This window comes from Heterodontus francisci, chromosome 22, assembly GCF_036365525.1.
Source record: "Heterodontus francisci isolate sHetFra1 chromosome 22, sHetFra1.hap1, whole genome shotgun sequence".
NCBI classification, from domain to species: domain Eukaryota; kingdom Metazoa; phylum Chordata; class Chondrichthyes; order Heterodontiformes; family Heterodontidae; genus Heterodontus; species Heterodontus francisci.
In genome coordinates this window covers 31,233,680-31,249,981 of record NC_090392.1, presented here as the reverse complement: position 1 = coordinate 31,249,981, position 16,302 = coordinate 31,233,680, and positions in this window count along the sequence as shown.

Genomic DNA, 16,302 nt, shown 5'->3' with positions numbered 1-16,302 from the left:
CTGCTCTCCAGAGAACCACTGGCACCAAAATGAGCCAGAACGGACAGGTATCTCCAAGAGACCAAGTGCTCCTGCCCCAACAGGTCCTCGTCCCTCAGCCCAAGGCCTTCAGACACGGAGGATGAGGCAAGGTTAAGGTCATGCAATGTCCTGAAGAGGCAGAGGAGGAATGAGTTGAAGCATTGTCTGTTGGCTCTTCGAGATGAGGTGCCAGAACTTTCCAAAAATGACAAGGCCTCAAACGTGGTCATGTTGAGAAAAGCAACAGAGTATCTTAGCAGGCTGAAGGCCCCTACATTAAATGCCATCTGCCCTGTGTTTGTCCATTTCACTCACTGTTATGTCCTCCTGATTTCTGCCCCTATATTCCTCACTGTTTGCAGCATATGCAAGTGTTGTGTTATCTGTAAACTTCATTCTCTGTGTAGCCGAGTGCAAGTCATTAATATATATCAAAAAGAACAGTGGTCCTAGTAGCAGATCTTGTGGAACATCAGGACAGACATTCCCATGGTTGAAAAGTAACCATTCACCATTACTTCTTGCTTTCTATCTTTTGTGAATTTTGCATCCCTGCTGTCATTGTCTCTTCAATCCCATGGGCTTCAGTTACAGATTGTTCTGGAGATACAGCACTGAAACAGGCCCTTCGGCCCACCGAGTCTGTGCCGACTATCAACCACCCATTGATACTAATCCTACACTAATTCCATATTCCTACCACATCCCCACCTGTCCCGATATTTTCCCTACCACCTACCTATGCTAGGGGCAATTTATAATGGCCAATTAACCTATCAACCAGCAAGTCTTTGGCTTGTGGGAGGAAACCGGAGCACCCAGAGGAAACCCACGCAAACACAGGGAGAACTTGAAAACGCCACACAGGCAATACCTGGAATTGAACCCGGGTCGCTGGAGCTGTGAGGCTGCGGTGCTAACCACTGCGCCACTGTGCCGCCCCACAGCTTCAATCCTGCTCACAAATTTATGACATGACACCTTATCAAACATGTTTTGAAAGTTCATTGTTACAACCAGGTGAGAATGGGGTCCAGGACTTCCCTTTCAGCCTTTGCCTGGTTTAAGCGGAACAGGGTTTAATTTTTTAAAAATACTGTGTTTTTAGCACCCCGTCAGTGAATCCTTGTTCACTGCTCTCCCATTGTAAGGCAATGAAATCAACCAGACAGGTTGATTTCATTGACTTAAACAAGAAAAGTGTACGTTTATTAACCTCAAAAGTCGAATTCGGCTAAAACTACTACGAATATGAGACACAACCACACTGGCATGCATACACAATAAACACATGTACAGAGAGAGACAGCAAAGTAGAAAAAATAAAGGGGAAAAGTTTGGAAAAATAGCTGGGATTTATTTCCTGTCCTTTGATTTCGATTTGGAGTCTTGGCAGGTTAGTCATGTGACTAATTGTTTTTTACCATCTCCTGAGTTTTTGTGGATTCTCCATCTTCGCAGATACAGAATCACAGAATCATTACAGTGCAGAATGAGGCTATTCGACCCAACTTGTCCGCACCGGCTCTCTGAAAGAGCAACTCCCTCAGTTCCATTCCCCTGCCTTCTGCCTTAACCCTGCACATTCTTCCTTTTCATATAACTGTCTAAATCTCTTTTGAATGCTTCAATTTAACCTGCCTCCAGCACGTTCTCAGGCAGCACATTCCAGACCTTAACCACTCACTACGTGAAAAAGTTTTCTTCATGACACTTTTGCTTCTCTTGCCTAATTCTTTAAATCTGTGCCCTCTCGTTCTCGTTCCTTCCACGAGTCGGACCAGTTTCTCTCTATCTACTCCGTTCAGGCCCCTCATGATTTTGAATACCTCTATCAAATCACCTCTCAGCCTTCTCTTCTCCAAGGAAAACATTCCTAACTTCTCCAATCTATCGTCATAACTGAAATTCCTCATCCCTGGAACCATTCTCGCAAATCTTTTCTGTACTCTCTCCAATGTCCTCTCGTCTTCCCTCAAGTGCGGTGCCCAGAATTGGATGCAATATACTGGCTGAGGCCAAACTTGTGTCTTATAACTTCTTTGCTCTTGTACTTTATGCCCCTATTAATATAGCCCAGGATACTGTATGCTTCATTAACTGCTCTCTCAACCTGTCCTGACAACTTCAATGACTTATATACATATACACCGAGGTCCCTCTGCTCCTGCACCCCTTTAGAATTGTACCCTTTATTCTATAATGTCTCTCCACATTCTTCCTATCAAAATGAATCACATCACATTTCTCTGCATTGATCTTCATCTGCCACCTGTCTGCCCATTCCACTAACTTGTCCATGTCCTTTTGAAGTTCTACACTATCCTCCTCACAGTTCACAATGCTTCCAAGTTCCATATCATCTACAAACTTTGAAATTGTGCCCTGTACATCAAGGTCCAGGTTATTAATAGATATCAGGAAAAGCAAGGGTCCCAACACTGATCCCTGGGGAACTCCACTACAAACCTTCCTCCAGCCTGAAAAACATCCATTAACCATTACTCTTTATTTTCTGTCACTCAGCCAATTTCGTATCCATGTTGCTACCGTCCCTTTTATTTCATCAGCTGCAAGTTTTCTCACAAATCTGTTGTGTGGCACTGTATCAAATGCCTTTTGAAAGTCCATGTACACCATATCAACAGCATTGCCCTCATCAATCCTCTGTTCCCTCCTCAAAAACTCCAGCATGTTAGTTAAATATGATTTTCCCTTAAGAAATCCATGCTGGCTTTCCTTAATTAACTCACATTTGTCCATGTGACGACTGATTTTGCCCCCTAATTATTTGTTCTAGAAGTTTTCCCACCACCGAATTTAAACTGTCTGGTCTGTAGTTGCTGGGTTTATCTTTACACCCTTTTTTGAACAGGGGTGTAACGTTTGCAATTCTCTAATCCTCTGGCATCACCCCCGAGTCCAAGGAAGACTGAAAAATTATGGCCAGTGCCTCTGCGATTTCCACCCTCACTTCCCTCAGTGTCCTTGGATCCACCTCATCTGGCCCTGGATCTTTATCTACTTTAATTACAGACAGCCTATCTAATACTTCTTCTTTATCAATTTTTAAACCCCTCTAGTCTCTGACTTACCTCCTTTTTCAACTTGGCCTGGGTTGCAACATCTTCCTTGGTAAAGACTGATGCAAAGTTTTCATTTATTACCTCAGCTATGCCCTCTACCTCCATGTGTAAATCCCCTTACTGGTCAGTAATTGGCCCCACTCCTCATTTTTCCACCCTTTTACTGTTTATATGCCAATAGAAAACTTTGGGATTTCCTTCAATGCGAAGTGCCAGTCAGTTTTCATGCTCTCTCTTTGCTTCTCTTAATTATTTTATGACTTCCCTTCCGAACCTTCTATATTCTGCCTTGTTCTCAATAATATTTTCTACCTGGCATCTATCATAAGCACACTTTTTCTTCTTTATCTTAATCTCGACATCTTTTGTCATGCAGGGAGCTCAGGATTTGTTTGCTTCACATTTCCCCTTCGACGGTAGATACCTTGACTGTTCCCGAACCATCTCTTCTTTGAAGGTAGCCCATTGTTCATCGACCGGTTTTCCTGCTAGGTTTTGACTCCAATTTGTTCACACCAGCTCCATTCTTACCCCACTGAAGTTAGCCTTCCCCCAGTTAAATATTCGCACCCTGGATTGCTCTTTATTCTTTGCCATAGTCAGCCTAAACTATATGATACAATGATCACTATCCACTAAATTTTCTCCGACTGATACTTGATCCACTTGGCCCACCTCATTCCCAAGAACCAGGTTGAGCAATGCCTCCTTTCTCATTGGACACTCTGGAATGCTAGCTTTCGTACACATTCAATGTCTGGTGATCAAAATCCAATTGTGTTAATTGGATCAGGGAGCAGTTCTATTATCTCCAGGCACTGTCTCTTCATATGTAGATGTTTTTCAGCCACTGCTGATCTCTTTAAACAAGTCATCTCTTCATTCCAGCAACAGTTTAAAATTAATGTTCGTTCATATGGCAAAATTAATTTCCCCATTCATGTCAGATGGGATCTTCATGACACGTCCACACCCAACGGAATGAAATGCAATTTTCTTTAAAGAGCATTTCATTAAAAAGAACCAGAGAGAAGAGTAGGTACCCAAAAACACACATGCATCTCTCTCATTCATTCTCATTCATTCTGAAATCCTAAAAACTATTACAGCCTGTCTTCTCTTGGTAGCAGTGCTGCTTTAAACTGCCCTTTTTGGCATCCCAATAAACATGTGATTTTTTGGGGATGTTTTTCAGTTTGCTCATTGTCATGATTGCCTAGGGTCTCTTAGTTCCTGTTGAGGTCTGCAGGGGGGGGGGGGGGGGTTAGATTTAATTAGCCCTAGGTTGGAGTTCTGCTCGTGGGCTTTGGCAGTGGGTGGATCCATTCTGTAATCTCTTTCAGTGCTTTGATGAGTCATGCAAGGGCTTTTTACCTGAAGGGATGGTTGGTTCCCTTTTCTCCTGACTGTGGGGGAGAATTTCTCGTTAATTTTCCCTTTGTCCTCTGGGAAATTTCTGCTTGCAGGTACTTGTCCAGATTCTACAACACTCCCTGTGGAACTTCAACTTGGTGAGGCATCACCCTCACGGTTTCGCTGCCCTCTTGAGGACTTTCTTTGTCTCTGCAAGTTCCTGTAAATGCTGTGTGCATCTCTGTTGGGGTGCTTCTGGTGTCTGAATTTACATAGGAGGATGTCGGGTCCAACTTTTCAAATATTTCAGGGTTGACTGAGCGGACAGTAGGGGTTTCCATTTGGAATTCCGACCGGACTTCCTTTAACCTGCCCTCTTTGTCCCCTTTTCCCCGTCCTTTCTAACCTTTTGCCAGCCTTGTCCCCTTTTGTTCTCGGCAAGTTCACCAGCCCTCTGCTGGAGGGTCCTCCAAACACAGGAGTTAAGGGTGAAGATTTCACTGTAGGTTGGGGTTTCCCCTCAACCTGGCACATGTGGCAAGTCCTACAGTACTCCACTAAATCTTTGTTGAGTTTTGGCCAGTCAAACTGCTGTCTGATGCAGGCTTTGGATTCTCATAGACCGACATCTACAGCCACTGTACTCTCATGGGCCATTCTTACTAATTCCATCTGGTACCTCTGCGGCACCTCTAACTGGTTAACCACTGTCCACTCCTTGCCCTCAGGCCTGTGAGGAGTACTCCACTTCCTCATCAGTACCTCATGTTTTCAATAGTAGCAATCAGGGACTCCCTCTGCTTCAATTTCAAACTGGACAGCCTGTACTAACTCTCTCAGTAATGGTCGTCTGCCTGCAGTGCCAATTCAGTCTCCTCTGGGGGAGCTGGTTTGATCATGGCCTCATTCACTCAGGCAGGTAACCTGCAGGGGAACATTTCCCGCCAAAGCCTTGTCTCTCTGACCTCCTGCGATCTCTCTTTCACTATTGGGGAAGCTACTACCTTCGTCCCCACAAGATCTTTACCTCAGAACAGGTCAACCCCGTCCACAGGCAACCTTGGGACAATCCCTACGGTCATCGGTCTCGAAACGAGGTCACACTTCAAGTTCACCTGGTGTAAAGGTACAGGCATACACTGCCCTCCAACATTAATCACCACCATTCTGGTTTTTACTGCACTCTCTGGGGGAAAGATCAGGCCTTTTCCCAGTAAAAGAGATCTAGTGGCCCCTGTGACCCTAAGGATTACTATAGATTTGCTTGCCCCACTTGAGGTATATGGGTTACTCTCCCTTCAGACACAAAATCCAGATAACCTTCAGGAATCCTATTAATTTTTCTTGCACTTGCAACATTCGGCTTCCTGGGTCTTACTATTACTGCAGTTAAAGCCACAGCTTCTTCTGTTGTGCTTTTCATCAATCTGTTCTTCACTGAGTGGGTCTGCCTTGATTAACCCTACAGATTTTCCCTTTAGTTTCCAGCAGTCAGCTCTTTGATGCCCTGCTTTATTACAATGGAAGCATATGGGTCTCTGGGTCTCAGTCCTACTTGCAGCCTTTCCATTTTGGCTGGAGGAGGGCCCCCTGTGTCTCCTGCTTTTCTTTCCCTCCTAGGATTGCTTGGGCTTCTATCACCTTCCCAGCCTTTATGCTTTTCGGATTTGTGCGGGCAATTGGGAAAGGTTTTCCGCTGGTGAACCGACTTATAAATGAGAGCAAAATCATCAGCCAGAACTATGGCTTGCGGGGCTCGATGAACCTCTGTTCCTCCACATGTGTCTTTGTGGAGAGTGGGAGAGAGTTTCTAAATTCCTCGAGCAAAGTGGAACAGTGGCGCAGTGGGTAGCACCGCAGCCTCACAGCTCCAGCGACCCGGCTTCAATTCTGGGTACTGCCTGTGTGTAGTTTGCAAGTTCTCCTTGTGTCTGCGTGGGTTTCCTCCAGGTGCTCTGGTTTCTTCCCACATGCCAAAGACTTGCAGGTTGATAGGTAAATTGGCCATTATAAATTGCCCCTAGTATAGGTAGGTGGTAGGGAAATATAGGGACAAGTGGGGATGTGGTAGGAATATGGAAAATCATCAGCCAGAACTATGGCTTGCGGGGCTCGATGAACCTCTGTTCCTCCACATGTGTCTTTGTGGAGAGTGGGAGAGAGTTTCTAAATTCCTCGAGCAAAGTGGAACAGTGGCGCAGTGGGTAGCACCGCAGCAGTAGGATTAGTATAAATGGGTGGTTGATGGTCGGCACAGACTCGGTGGGCCGAAGGGCCTGTTTCAGTGCTTTATCTCTAAACTAAACTTAACTAAACAAAATTACCTCGCTGAGATTTTCTAGCTAAACTGTACTTTAAGAGCCCTCAAGGAAAGCCATCTGCCCACTTCTCTCAAACTCCAGGCAAGTTTAATCAGTTTGCGTCTTGAGGGTTCTAAACTTTTTGTGATAGGCCTCTGCTACTATCTCCTATGCCCCGAGGATAGCACTTCTTGTCAGTTAATAATTGGATGAACTCTCATCTGGCAACAGGGAAAAAACAGGGCTTTTCCTGTTAGCTTGCTTTGCAGCACGAGAGTCCAATCTTCAGCTGGCCACCTAAACTGCGTTGCAAGTTTTTCAAAAGATACATAAATTGTTTCCAAGTCTCCCTCATTGATTTTTGGAATCAATTGGGAAAATTTGAATAATTCTATACCCAGCCCTGAATTACGATCCTCTATATTGGCCATGCTTTCACTGGGGTTATTCAGTCGCCCCCGAGTTAACTCAAGGCACCTCATCTCTCTCTCTCCCTTCGCATTCCTTCTGGAAAGCTCTTTCTTTCTCTCTCTCCTCTCTCTGTTTTTCTTCACGTTCCTTCTGAAAAGGTTCTTTCTCTCTCACTCTCTCCTGTCTTGCTTTTTCGTTCTCCTCTCTCTCCTTCCCTTTTTCTTTCTCATATTCAAGTTTCCTCTGTTCCAATTGTATCTTTGCCAGCAATACTCTGTCGGAGTCTATTTTGAACCCCATTTCTGCTTCTTCAGATTCAAGTGAAACGTGGTTGGCACGAGTCTTAGGAGTTCAGGCTTTCTAGCCTTGGCATGGACAGTGATCCCACACTGCTCATCCATTTTTCTCAACTCCTCCATAGACAGTGCTTTTAGCTTATCCAAAGTGAATTCACCTTGGCTTGGGGAGTTACTGGCCGGACTTTTACACCAGCCCAATGAGCGGGATGGTGGCGGGGGGTGGCGTAAAATGAAGCGGGAGACTCCGGGAGGCTTTCCCGACCCATCCCACCTCCACTACCCTTTAAGTAGGGTTGGGGGGGTGCGAAAAGTGACCCACCCGCCCAAGGCCAATTAAGGCCCTTAAGTGCCACTTAAGGATCATCGCCCACCTCCATTTGGATTTTATGCGTGGCAAGCGGGCGCCCTGGAGCCGGGACAACCTGCCTGGAAATACAGGTGGCCGATGATCATCCCGGGGGTGGTGGGGGGGGTTCCCTGATGATCGGGCACTGGGTGCCGGATGGAGGGCCATCTCTGCTACCCCAACCACGCCCCCAGCACCCAACAAGCCCCACTTTCCTCCATCTGACCACACTAGCCTCGCCGGGGCTCGTTCGGTTATCCCCGGCAAGGCAAACAAAACTTACCTTATGACCCTGCTCCATGTCTTCCGCTGCGGTTGGCTGGATGCAGTTCCAGCAGTGGCCACCTCGCCTGGTGGCATTGCTGGGACTAAGAGCTGCCGGTCTGCTGATTGGCTGGCAGCTCAATGAGGCGGGACTTCCTCCCTCAAGTGGGTGGAAGTCCCACCTCAGAACAATTAAAGCCTGGGGACAAGTAAAATATCGAACGGATCCCCAGATTCGCCACTGACTTTTCAGTCGGTGGCCAGCTCCAGTCTGCCGAACCTAAAATACCGGCCACTGACTTTAGTCACAGACATGTTAGTATTCTAGCACAGAACAGCACAAGACATCCTGGAGTCACAGAGTTATACAGACAGAAACAGGCCTTTCAGTCCAACCCGTCTGTGCTGACCATCAAACACCCATCCAATCTAATCCCATTTTCCAGCACTTGACCCGTAGCCTTGTATGCTATGGCGTTTCAAGTGCTCATCTAAATAGTGCTCAAATGTTGTGAGGGTTCCTGGCTCTACCACCCCTTCAGGTAGTGTGTTCCAGATTCCAACAACCCTCTGGGTGAAAATATTTTTCATCAGCTCCCTTCTAAACTTACTGCTCCTTACCATAAATCTATGCCCCCTGGTTATTGATCCCTCCACTAAGGGAAAATGTTTCTTCCTATCTATCCTATCAATGCCCCTCATAATTTTGTATACCTCAATCAGGTCCTCCCTCAGCCTTCTCTGCTCCAAAGAAAACAACCCCAGCCTATCTAGTCTCTCTTCAGAGCTGAAATGCTCCAGCCCAGGCAACATCTTGGTGAATCTCCTCTGCGCCCTCTCCAGTGCAATCACATCCTTCCTATAATGTGGTGCCCAGAACTGCACAGTACTCCAGCTGTGGCCTAACCAGCATTTTATACAGCTGTAACATAACCTCCCTGGTCTTATAGTCTATGCCGCGGCTTATGAAGGCAAGTATGTCATATGCCTTCCTAACACCTGATCTACCTGTGCTGCTGCCTTCAGTGATCTGAGGACAAGCACTCCAAGGTCTCTCTGACCCTCTGTACTCCCTAGGGTCCCACCATCCTTTGTGTATTCCCTTGCCTTGTTAGTCCTCCCAAAGTGCATCACCTCACAGTTCTCAGGATTAAATTCCATTTGCCACTGCTCTGCCCATCTTACCAGCCCAACGATATCATCCTGTAATCTAAGGCTCTCCTCCTCACTATTTACGACACCACCAATTTTAGTGTCATTTACGAACTTACTGATCATACCTCCTATATTCACATCTAAATCATTAATGTACACTACAAACAGTAAGGGTCCCAGCACCGATCCCTGCGGTACCCCACTGGTCACAGGCCTCAATTCACAAAAACAATCCTCAACCATCACCTCTGCCTCCTGCCACGATGCCAATTTTGGATCCAGTTTGCCAAATTTCCCTGGATCCAATGGGCTCTCACCTTCTTAACCAATCTCCCATGTGGAACCTAATCAAAAGCCTGACTGAAGTCCATGTAGACTGCATCAACTTCTTTACCCTCATCGACACATCTAGTCACCTCCTCAAAAAATTCAATCAAATTTGTTAGACACGATCTCCCTCTGACAAAGCTATGCTGACCATCCCTGATTAATCCCTGCATCGCCAACTGGAGATTAATACTGTCTTTCCGAATCTTTTCCAATAATTTCCCTACCACTAACATTAGACTCACAGGCCTATGATTACCTGGTTTATCCCTGCTACCCTTCTTGAATAATGGTACCTCATTCGCTGTACTCCAGTCCTCTGTCAGAGCCCCTGCTATCTCCTCCCTTGCCTCACATAGCAGCCTGGGATACATCTCATCTGGGCCTTGGAATTTATTCACTTTTAAGCCCGCTAATACAGCCAATATTTCCTCCTTTTCAATGCTAATTTGTTAAAGTATATCACAATCCCCTTCCCTGAACCACCTACATCGTCCCTCTCCATAGTGAACACAAATGAAAAGTAATTATTCAAAACTTCACTTATGAGTATTTGCAATAATGTAGGCAAATTAACTGTGCAAATAGATGCAAATGGTTAAGATATAGTTGCGATTACGGAGACAGGGCTGCAGGGTGACCAAGGATGGGAACTGAACATCCAGGGGTATTCAATATTTTGGAAGGACAGGCAAAAAGGGAAAGGAGGTGGAGTAGCATCGTTAGTAAAAGAGGAAATCAATACAATAATGAGGAAAGATACTTGCACAGAGAATCCTGATGTGGAATCAGTAGGGGTGGAGCTAAGAAACACCAAGGGTCAGGTAACATTGGTGGGGATTGTATATAGACCCCCAAACAGCAGTAGTGATGTAGAGGATGGTATTCAACAGGAAATTAGAGATTCATGCAATAAGGGTGCAACTGTAAATATGGGTGACTTTAATCTACATATAGTTTGGACAAATCAAATTAGCAATAAGACTGTCGAGGAGGAATTCCTGGAGTGCGTATGTGATGGATTTTCAGACCAATACATTGAGGAACCAGCCAGAGAACAGGCCATCCGAGACTGGGTATTGTGTAATGAGAAAGGATTCGTTAACAATCTTGTTGTGCAGGGTCTCTTGGGGAAAAGCGACCATAACATGATAGAATTCTTCATTAAGATGGAGAGTGAGAGAGTTTATTCCGAGACTGGTGACCTGAATCTAAGTAAAGGAAACTATGAAGGTATGAGGCGCGAGTTGGCTATGATAGATTGGGAAATGTTACTAAAAGGGTTGACAGTGGATCGGATATGGCTAGCATTTAAAGAGCGCATGGATGAATTACAATTATTCATTCCTGTCTGGCGCAAACATAAAACAGGAAGGGTGGCTCAATCGTGACTTACAAAAGAAATTAGGGATAATATTAGATCCAAGGAGCAGAATGTTTAAATTGCCAGAACAAGCAGCAAGCCTGAGGATTGGGAGCAGTTTAGAATTCAGCAAAAGAGGACAAAGGGATTGACTAAGAAGGGGGAAATAGAGTATGAGAGTAAGCGTGCAGAGAACATAAAAACTGACTGTAAAAGCTTCGATAGATAGGTGAAAAGAAAAAGATTAGTGAAGACAAATGTGGGTCCCAAACACTCATAAACGGGGGAATTTATAATGGGGAATAAAGAAATGGCAGACCAATTAAATACATAGTTTGGATCTGTGTTCACAAAGGAGGGCACAAATTACCTCCCAGAAATGTTGGGGAGCATAGGGTCTAGTGAGAAGGAAGAACTGTCCGAACCAGTATTAGTAGGGAAATGGTGTTCGGGAAATTGATGGGATTAAACACCGATAAATCACCAGGGCCTGATAATCTACATCCCAGAGTACTTAAGGAAGTGGCCCCAGAAACAGTAGATGCATTGCTCGTCATTTTTCAAAATTCTGTAGACTCTGGAACAGTTCCAACCAATTGGAGGGTAGCTAACGTAACCCCACTATTTAAAAAAGGAAGTAGAGAGAAATGAGGGAATTATAGACCTTTTATCCTGACATCAATAGTGGGGAAAATGCTAGAGTCCATTATAAAAGATGTAATAGCAGAGCACTTGGAAAACAATGACAGGATCGTACAAAGTCAACATGGATTTATGAAAGGGAAATCATGCTTGACAAATCTACAGGAATTTTTTGAGGATGTAACCAGCAGAATAGATAAGGGAGAACCAGTGGATGTGGTGTATTTGGACTTTCAGAAGGCTTTTGACAAGGTCCCACATAAGAGATTAGCATGCAAAATTAAAGTACATTGGAATTCGGGGTAAGGTACTGACATGGATAGAGAACTGGTTGGCAGACAGGAAACAGAGAGTAGGCATAAATGGGTCTTTTTCCAAGTGGCAGGCAGTGGCTAGTTGGGTGGCACAGGGATCAGTGCTAGGACCCCAGCTATTCACAATATACATTCATGATATAGATGAGGGAATTAAATGTCATCAATCCAAGTTTGCAGATGACTCAAAGCTAGGTGGGAGTGTGAGCTCTGAGGAGGATGCAGAGAAGATCCAGTGTGATTTGGACAGGTTGAGTGAGTGGGATAATACATGGCAGATGCAGTATAATGTGGATAAATGTGCGGTTATCCAATTTGGTGGCAAAAACAGAAAGGCAGATTATTATCTGAACGGTGATAGATTGGGACAGGGGGAGGTGCAGTGAGACTTGAGTGTCCTTGTGCACCAGTTCCAGACACTGCAATCACTATCCCTGGGTATGTCCTGTCCCACCAGCAGGACAGACCCACCAGAGGTGGCAGGACAGTGGTCTACAGTAGGGAAGGAGTTGCCCTGGGAGTCCTCAACATCGACTCCGGACCCCATGAAGTCACATGGCATCAGGTCAAACATGGGCAAGGTAACCTTCTACTGATTACCACCTACTGCCCTCCCTCAGTTGATGAGTCAGTACTCCTCCATGTTGAACACCACTTGGAGGAAGCACTGAAGGTGGCAAGGGCCCAAAATGTATTCTGGGTGGGGGACTTCAATGTCCATCACCAAGAGTGGTTCGGTAGCACCATTACTGACCGAGCTGGCTGAGTCCTAAAGGACACAGATGCTGGACTGGTTCTGCGGCATGTGGTGAGAGATCCAACAAGAGGGAAAAACATACTTGACCTTGTTCTCACCAATCTACCTGCCACAGATGCTTCTGTCCATGACAGTATTGGTAGGAGTGACCATCGCACATTCATGGTGGAGACAAAGTCCCACCTTCACATTGAGGATACCATCCATCGTGTTGTGTGGCACTATCACCGTGCTAAATGGGATAGATTTCGAACAGATCTAGCAATGCAAAACTGGGCATCCATGAGTTGCTGTGAGCCATCAGCGGCAGCAGTATTGTACTCAACCACGATCTGTAACCTCTTGGCCCGACATATCCCCAACTCTACCATTACCATCAAGCCAGGAGACCAACCCTGGTTCAATGAAGAGTGCAGGAGAACATGCCAGGAGCAGCACCAGGCATACCTCAAAATGAGGTGTCAACCTGGTGAAGCTACAACCCAGGACTACTTGCATGCCCAACTGCATAAGCAGCATGCAATAAACATAGCTAAGCGATCCAATAACTAACAGATGTAAGCTCTGCAGCCCTGCCACATCCAACCGTGAATGGTGGTGGACAATTAAACAACTAACTGGAGGAGGTGGCTTCACAAATATCGGCATGCTCAATGATGGGGGAGCCCAGCACATCAGTGCGAAAAATAAGGCTGAAGCAATTGCAACAATCTTCAGCCAGAAGTGCCGAGTTGATGATCTATCTCGACCCCCTCCTGAAGTCCCCAGCAGCATAGATGCCAGACTTCAGCAAATTCAATTCACTCTGCATGATATCAAGAAACGACTGAAGGCAATGGATACTACAAAGGCTATGGGTCCTGACAATATTCCGGCAATAGTTCTGAAGACCTGTGCTCCACAACCTGCCGTGCCCCTGGCCAAGCTGTTCCAGTATGGCTGCAACACTGGCATCTATCGGCAATGTGGAAAATTGCCCAGGTATGTCCTGTACACAAAAAGCAGGACAAGTCCCAACCCGGCTAATTACCGCCCCATCAGTCTACTCTCAATCATCAGCAAAGTGATGAAAGGTGTTTTCAACTGTGCCATCAAGCAGCCCTTGCTCAGCAATAACCTGCTCAGTGATACCCAGCTTGGGTTTCGCCTGGACCACTCAGCTGCTGACCTCATTACAGCCTTGGTTCAAACATGGACAAAAGAGCTGAACTCAAGAGGTGAGGTGAGTGTGACTACCCTTGACATCAGGGCAGAATTTGACCGAGTATGACATCAAGGAGCCCTAGCAAAACTGGAGTCAATGGGAATCGGGGGGAAACTCTCCACTGGTTGGAGTCATACCTAGCGCACAGGAAGATAGCTGTGGTTGTTTGAAGTCAATCATCGGAACTCCAGGACATTACTGCAGGAGAAAGTAGTGTCCTTAACTCAAACACCTTCAGCTGCTTCATCAATGACCTTCCTTCAATCATAAGGTCAGAAGTGGGAAAGTTCGCTGATGATTGCACAATGTTCAGCACCATTCGCAACTCCTCAAATACTGAAGCAGTCCGTGTAGAAATGCAACATGACCTGGACAATATCCAGGCTTGGGCTGATAAGTGGCAAGTAACATTTGCGCCACGCAAGTGCCAGGCAATAACCATCTCCAACAAGTGAGTATCTAACCATCTCCCCTTGACATTCAATGGCATTACCATCACTGAATATCCCACCATCAAGGTCCTAGGGGCTACCATTGACCAGAAACTGAACTGGAGTAGCCATATAAATACCGGGCTACAAGAGCAGGTCGGAGGTGAGGAATCCTGCGGCGAGTAACTCACATCCTGATTCTCCAAATCCTGTCCACCATCTATAAGGCACAAGTCAGGAGTGTGATGGAATGGTCTCCACTTACCTGGATGGGTGCAGCTCCAACAACACTCAAGAAGCTCGACACCATCCAGGACAAAGCAGCCCGCTTGATTGGCACCCCATCCACAAACATCACTCCCTCCACCACCGATGCACAGTGGCAGGCCAGACCAGGTAAGGACAGCAGATGGGTTTTTACAACAATGGTTTCATGGCCTAGCTTTTTAATTCCAGATTTATTAATTGAATTCAAATTCCACCTTCTGCTGTGGTAGGATTTGAACCCATGTCCACAGCACAATACCCTGGGTTACTCGTCCAATGACAGTGCCACTACTCCACCACCTCCCCTTTTACCTGCCTAATTACCCTTTTCATTACCTAATGCGCGTTTGTGTAGATCCAAAGGTGTTTCTTGCTACCTGCACCAGTGGTCATATGAAGGATACTAAATTGTATGGAACACATGAAGGAAATGTGCACATACACCCCCACACATCACACACACGTACACACACACTTACATACACAGTCCAAATATTGCTTCTTACTCTGATGTAGGTCAGATTAACTCTCAGATTCACTGAAGATGACACATCCATAGCTGCATTTTATTAATCTTACAGAAGTAACAAAAGTTCCTGTTGTTTCGGCCAATCCATGCCGGTCTTTTCTAGGCACAGATATCCCTGACCAAGAGCATGTCCAGCCTCCAGATTAATTTACTGTATGCAGCCTTCCCCATTATTTTCCTACATTTAAACTTGCAAAACTCCAAACATTCTGATTATAATTGACTTCAAATTTACCATGAGCTCTAACACAGGGTCAACATTGCAAGCTAATGAATATTTAATTCTCCATTCCAGTCCTCCATGTTCTACAATATTTGCTTGGTTGAGAAAATGCTAAATTCAGTGGCATTTCAATGGTGTAAGAATGGAGCTGGGGCAAATAAATTGGAGTGATTAGTTGGCAGGAAAACCGGTAGCTGAACAATGGGCTACCTTCAAAGAAGAGATAGTTCGGGCACAGTCCCTCGAAGGGAAAGGTAGGGCAAACACATCGAGAGCTCCCTGGATGACAAAAGAGATAGAGATTAAGATGAAGAAGAAAAAGTGTGCTCATGACAGATGCCAGGTCGAAAATGCACTTGAGAACCAGGCTGAATATAGAAGTTCCAGAGGGGAAGTAAAACAGTAAATAAGAGAAGCAAAGAGAGAGCATGAAAAGAGACTGGCAGTGAGCATTAAAGGAACAAGATGCATAGCAGCAATGCACCAAGGCTCCTTCGACAGCACCTTCCAAACCTGCGACCTCTACCACCTCGAAGGACAAGAGCAGCAGATGCATGGGAAAACCACCACCTGCAAGTTCCCATCCAAGTCACACACCACCCTGACTTGGAACTATATCGCTGTTCCTTCACAGTCGCTGGGTCAAACTCCTGGAACTCCCTTCCTAACAGCACTGTGGGTGTACTTACCTCACATGGACTGCAGCGTTTCAAGAAGGCAGCTCACCACCACCTTCTCAAGGGCAATTAGGGATGGGCAGTCAATGCTGGCATAGCCAGTGACGCCCACTTCACGTGAATGAATAAAAATAAATTTAGCTGAAAGTCAGCATGCAGGTGCAGCAGGCAGTTAAGAAGGCAAATGGTATAAAAACAAAAATGCTGGAACCACTCAGCAGGTCTGGCAGCATCAGGCAGCACAGTGGCGCAGTGGTTAGCACCGCAGCCTCACAGCTCCAGGGACCCGGGTTCGATTCCCGGTACTGCCTGTGTGGAGTTTGCAAGTTCTCC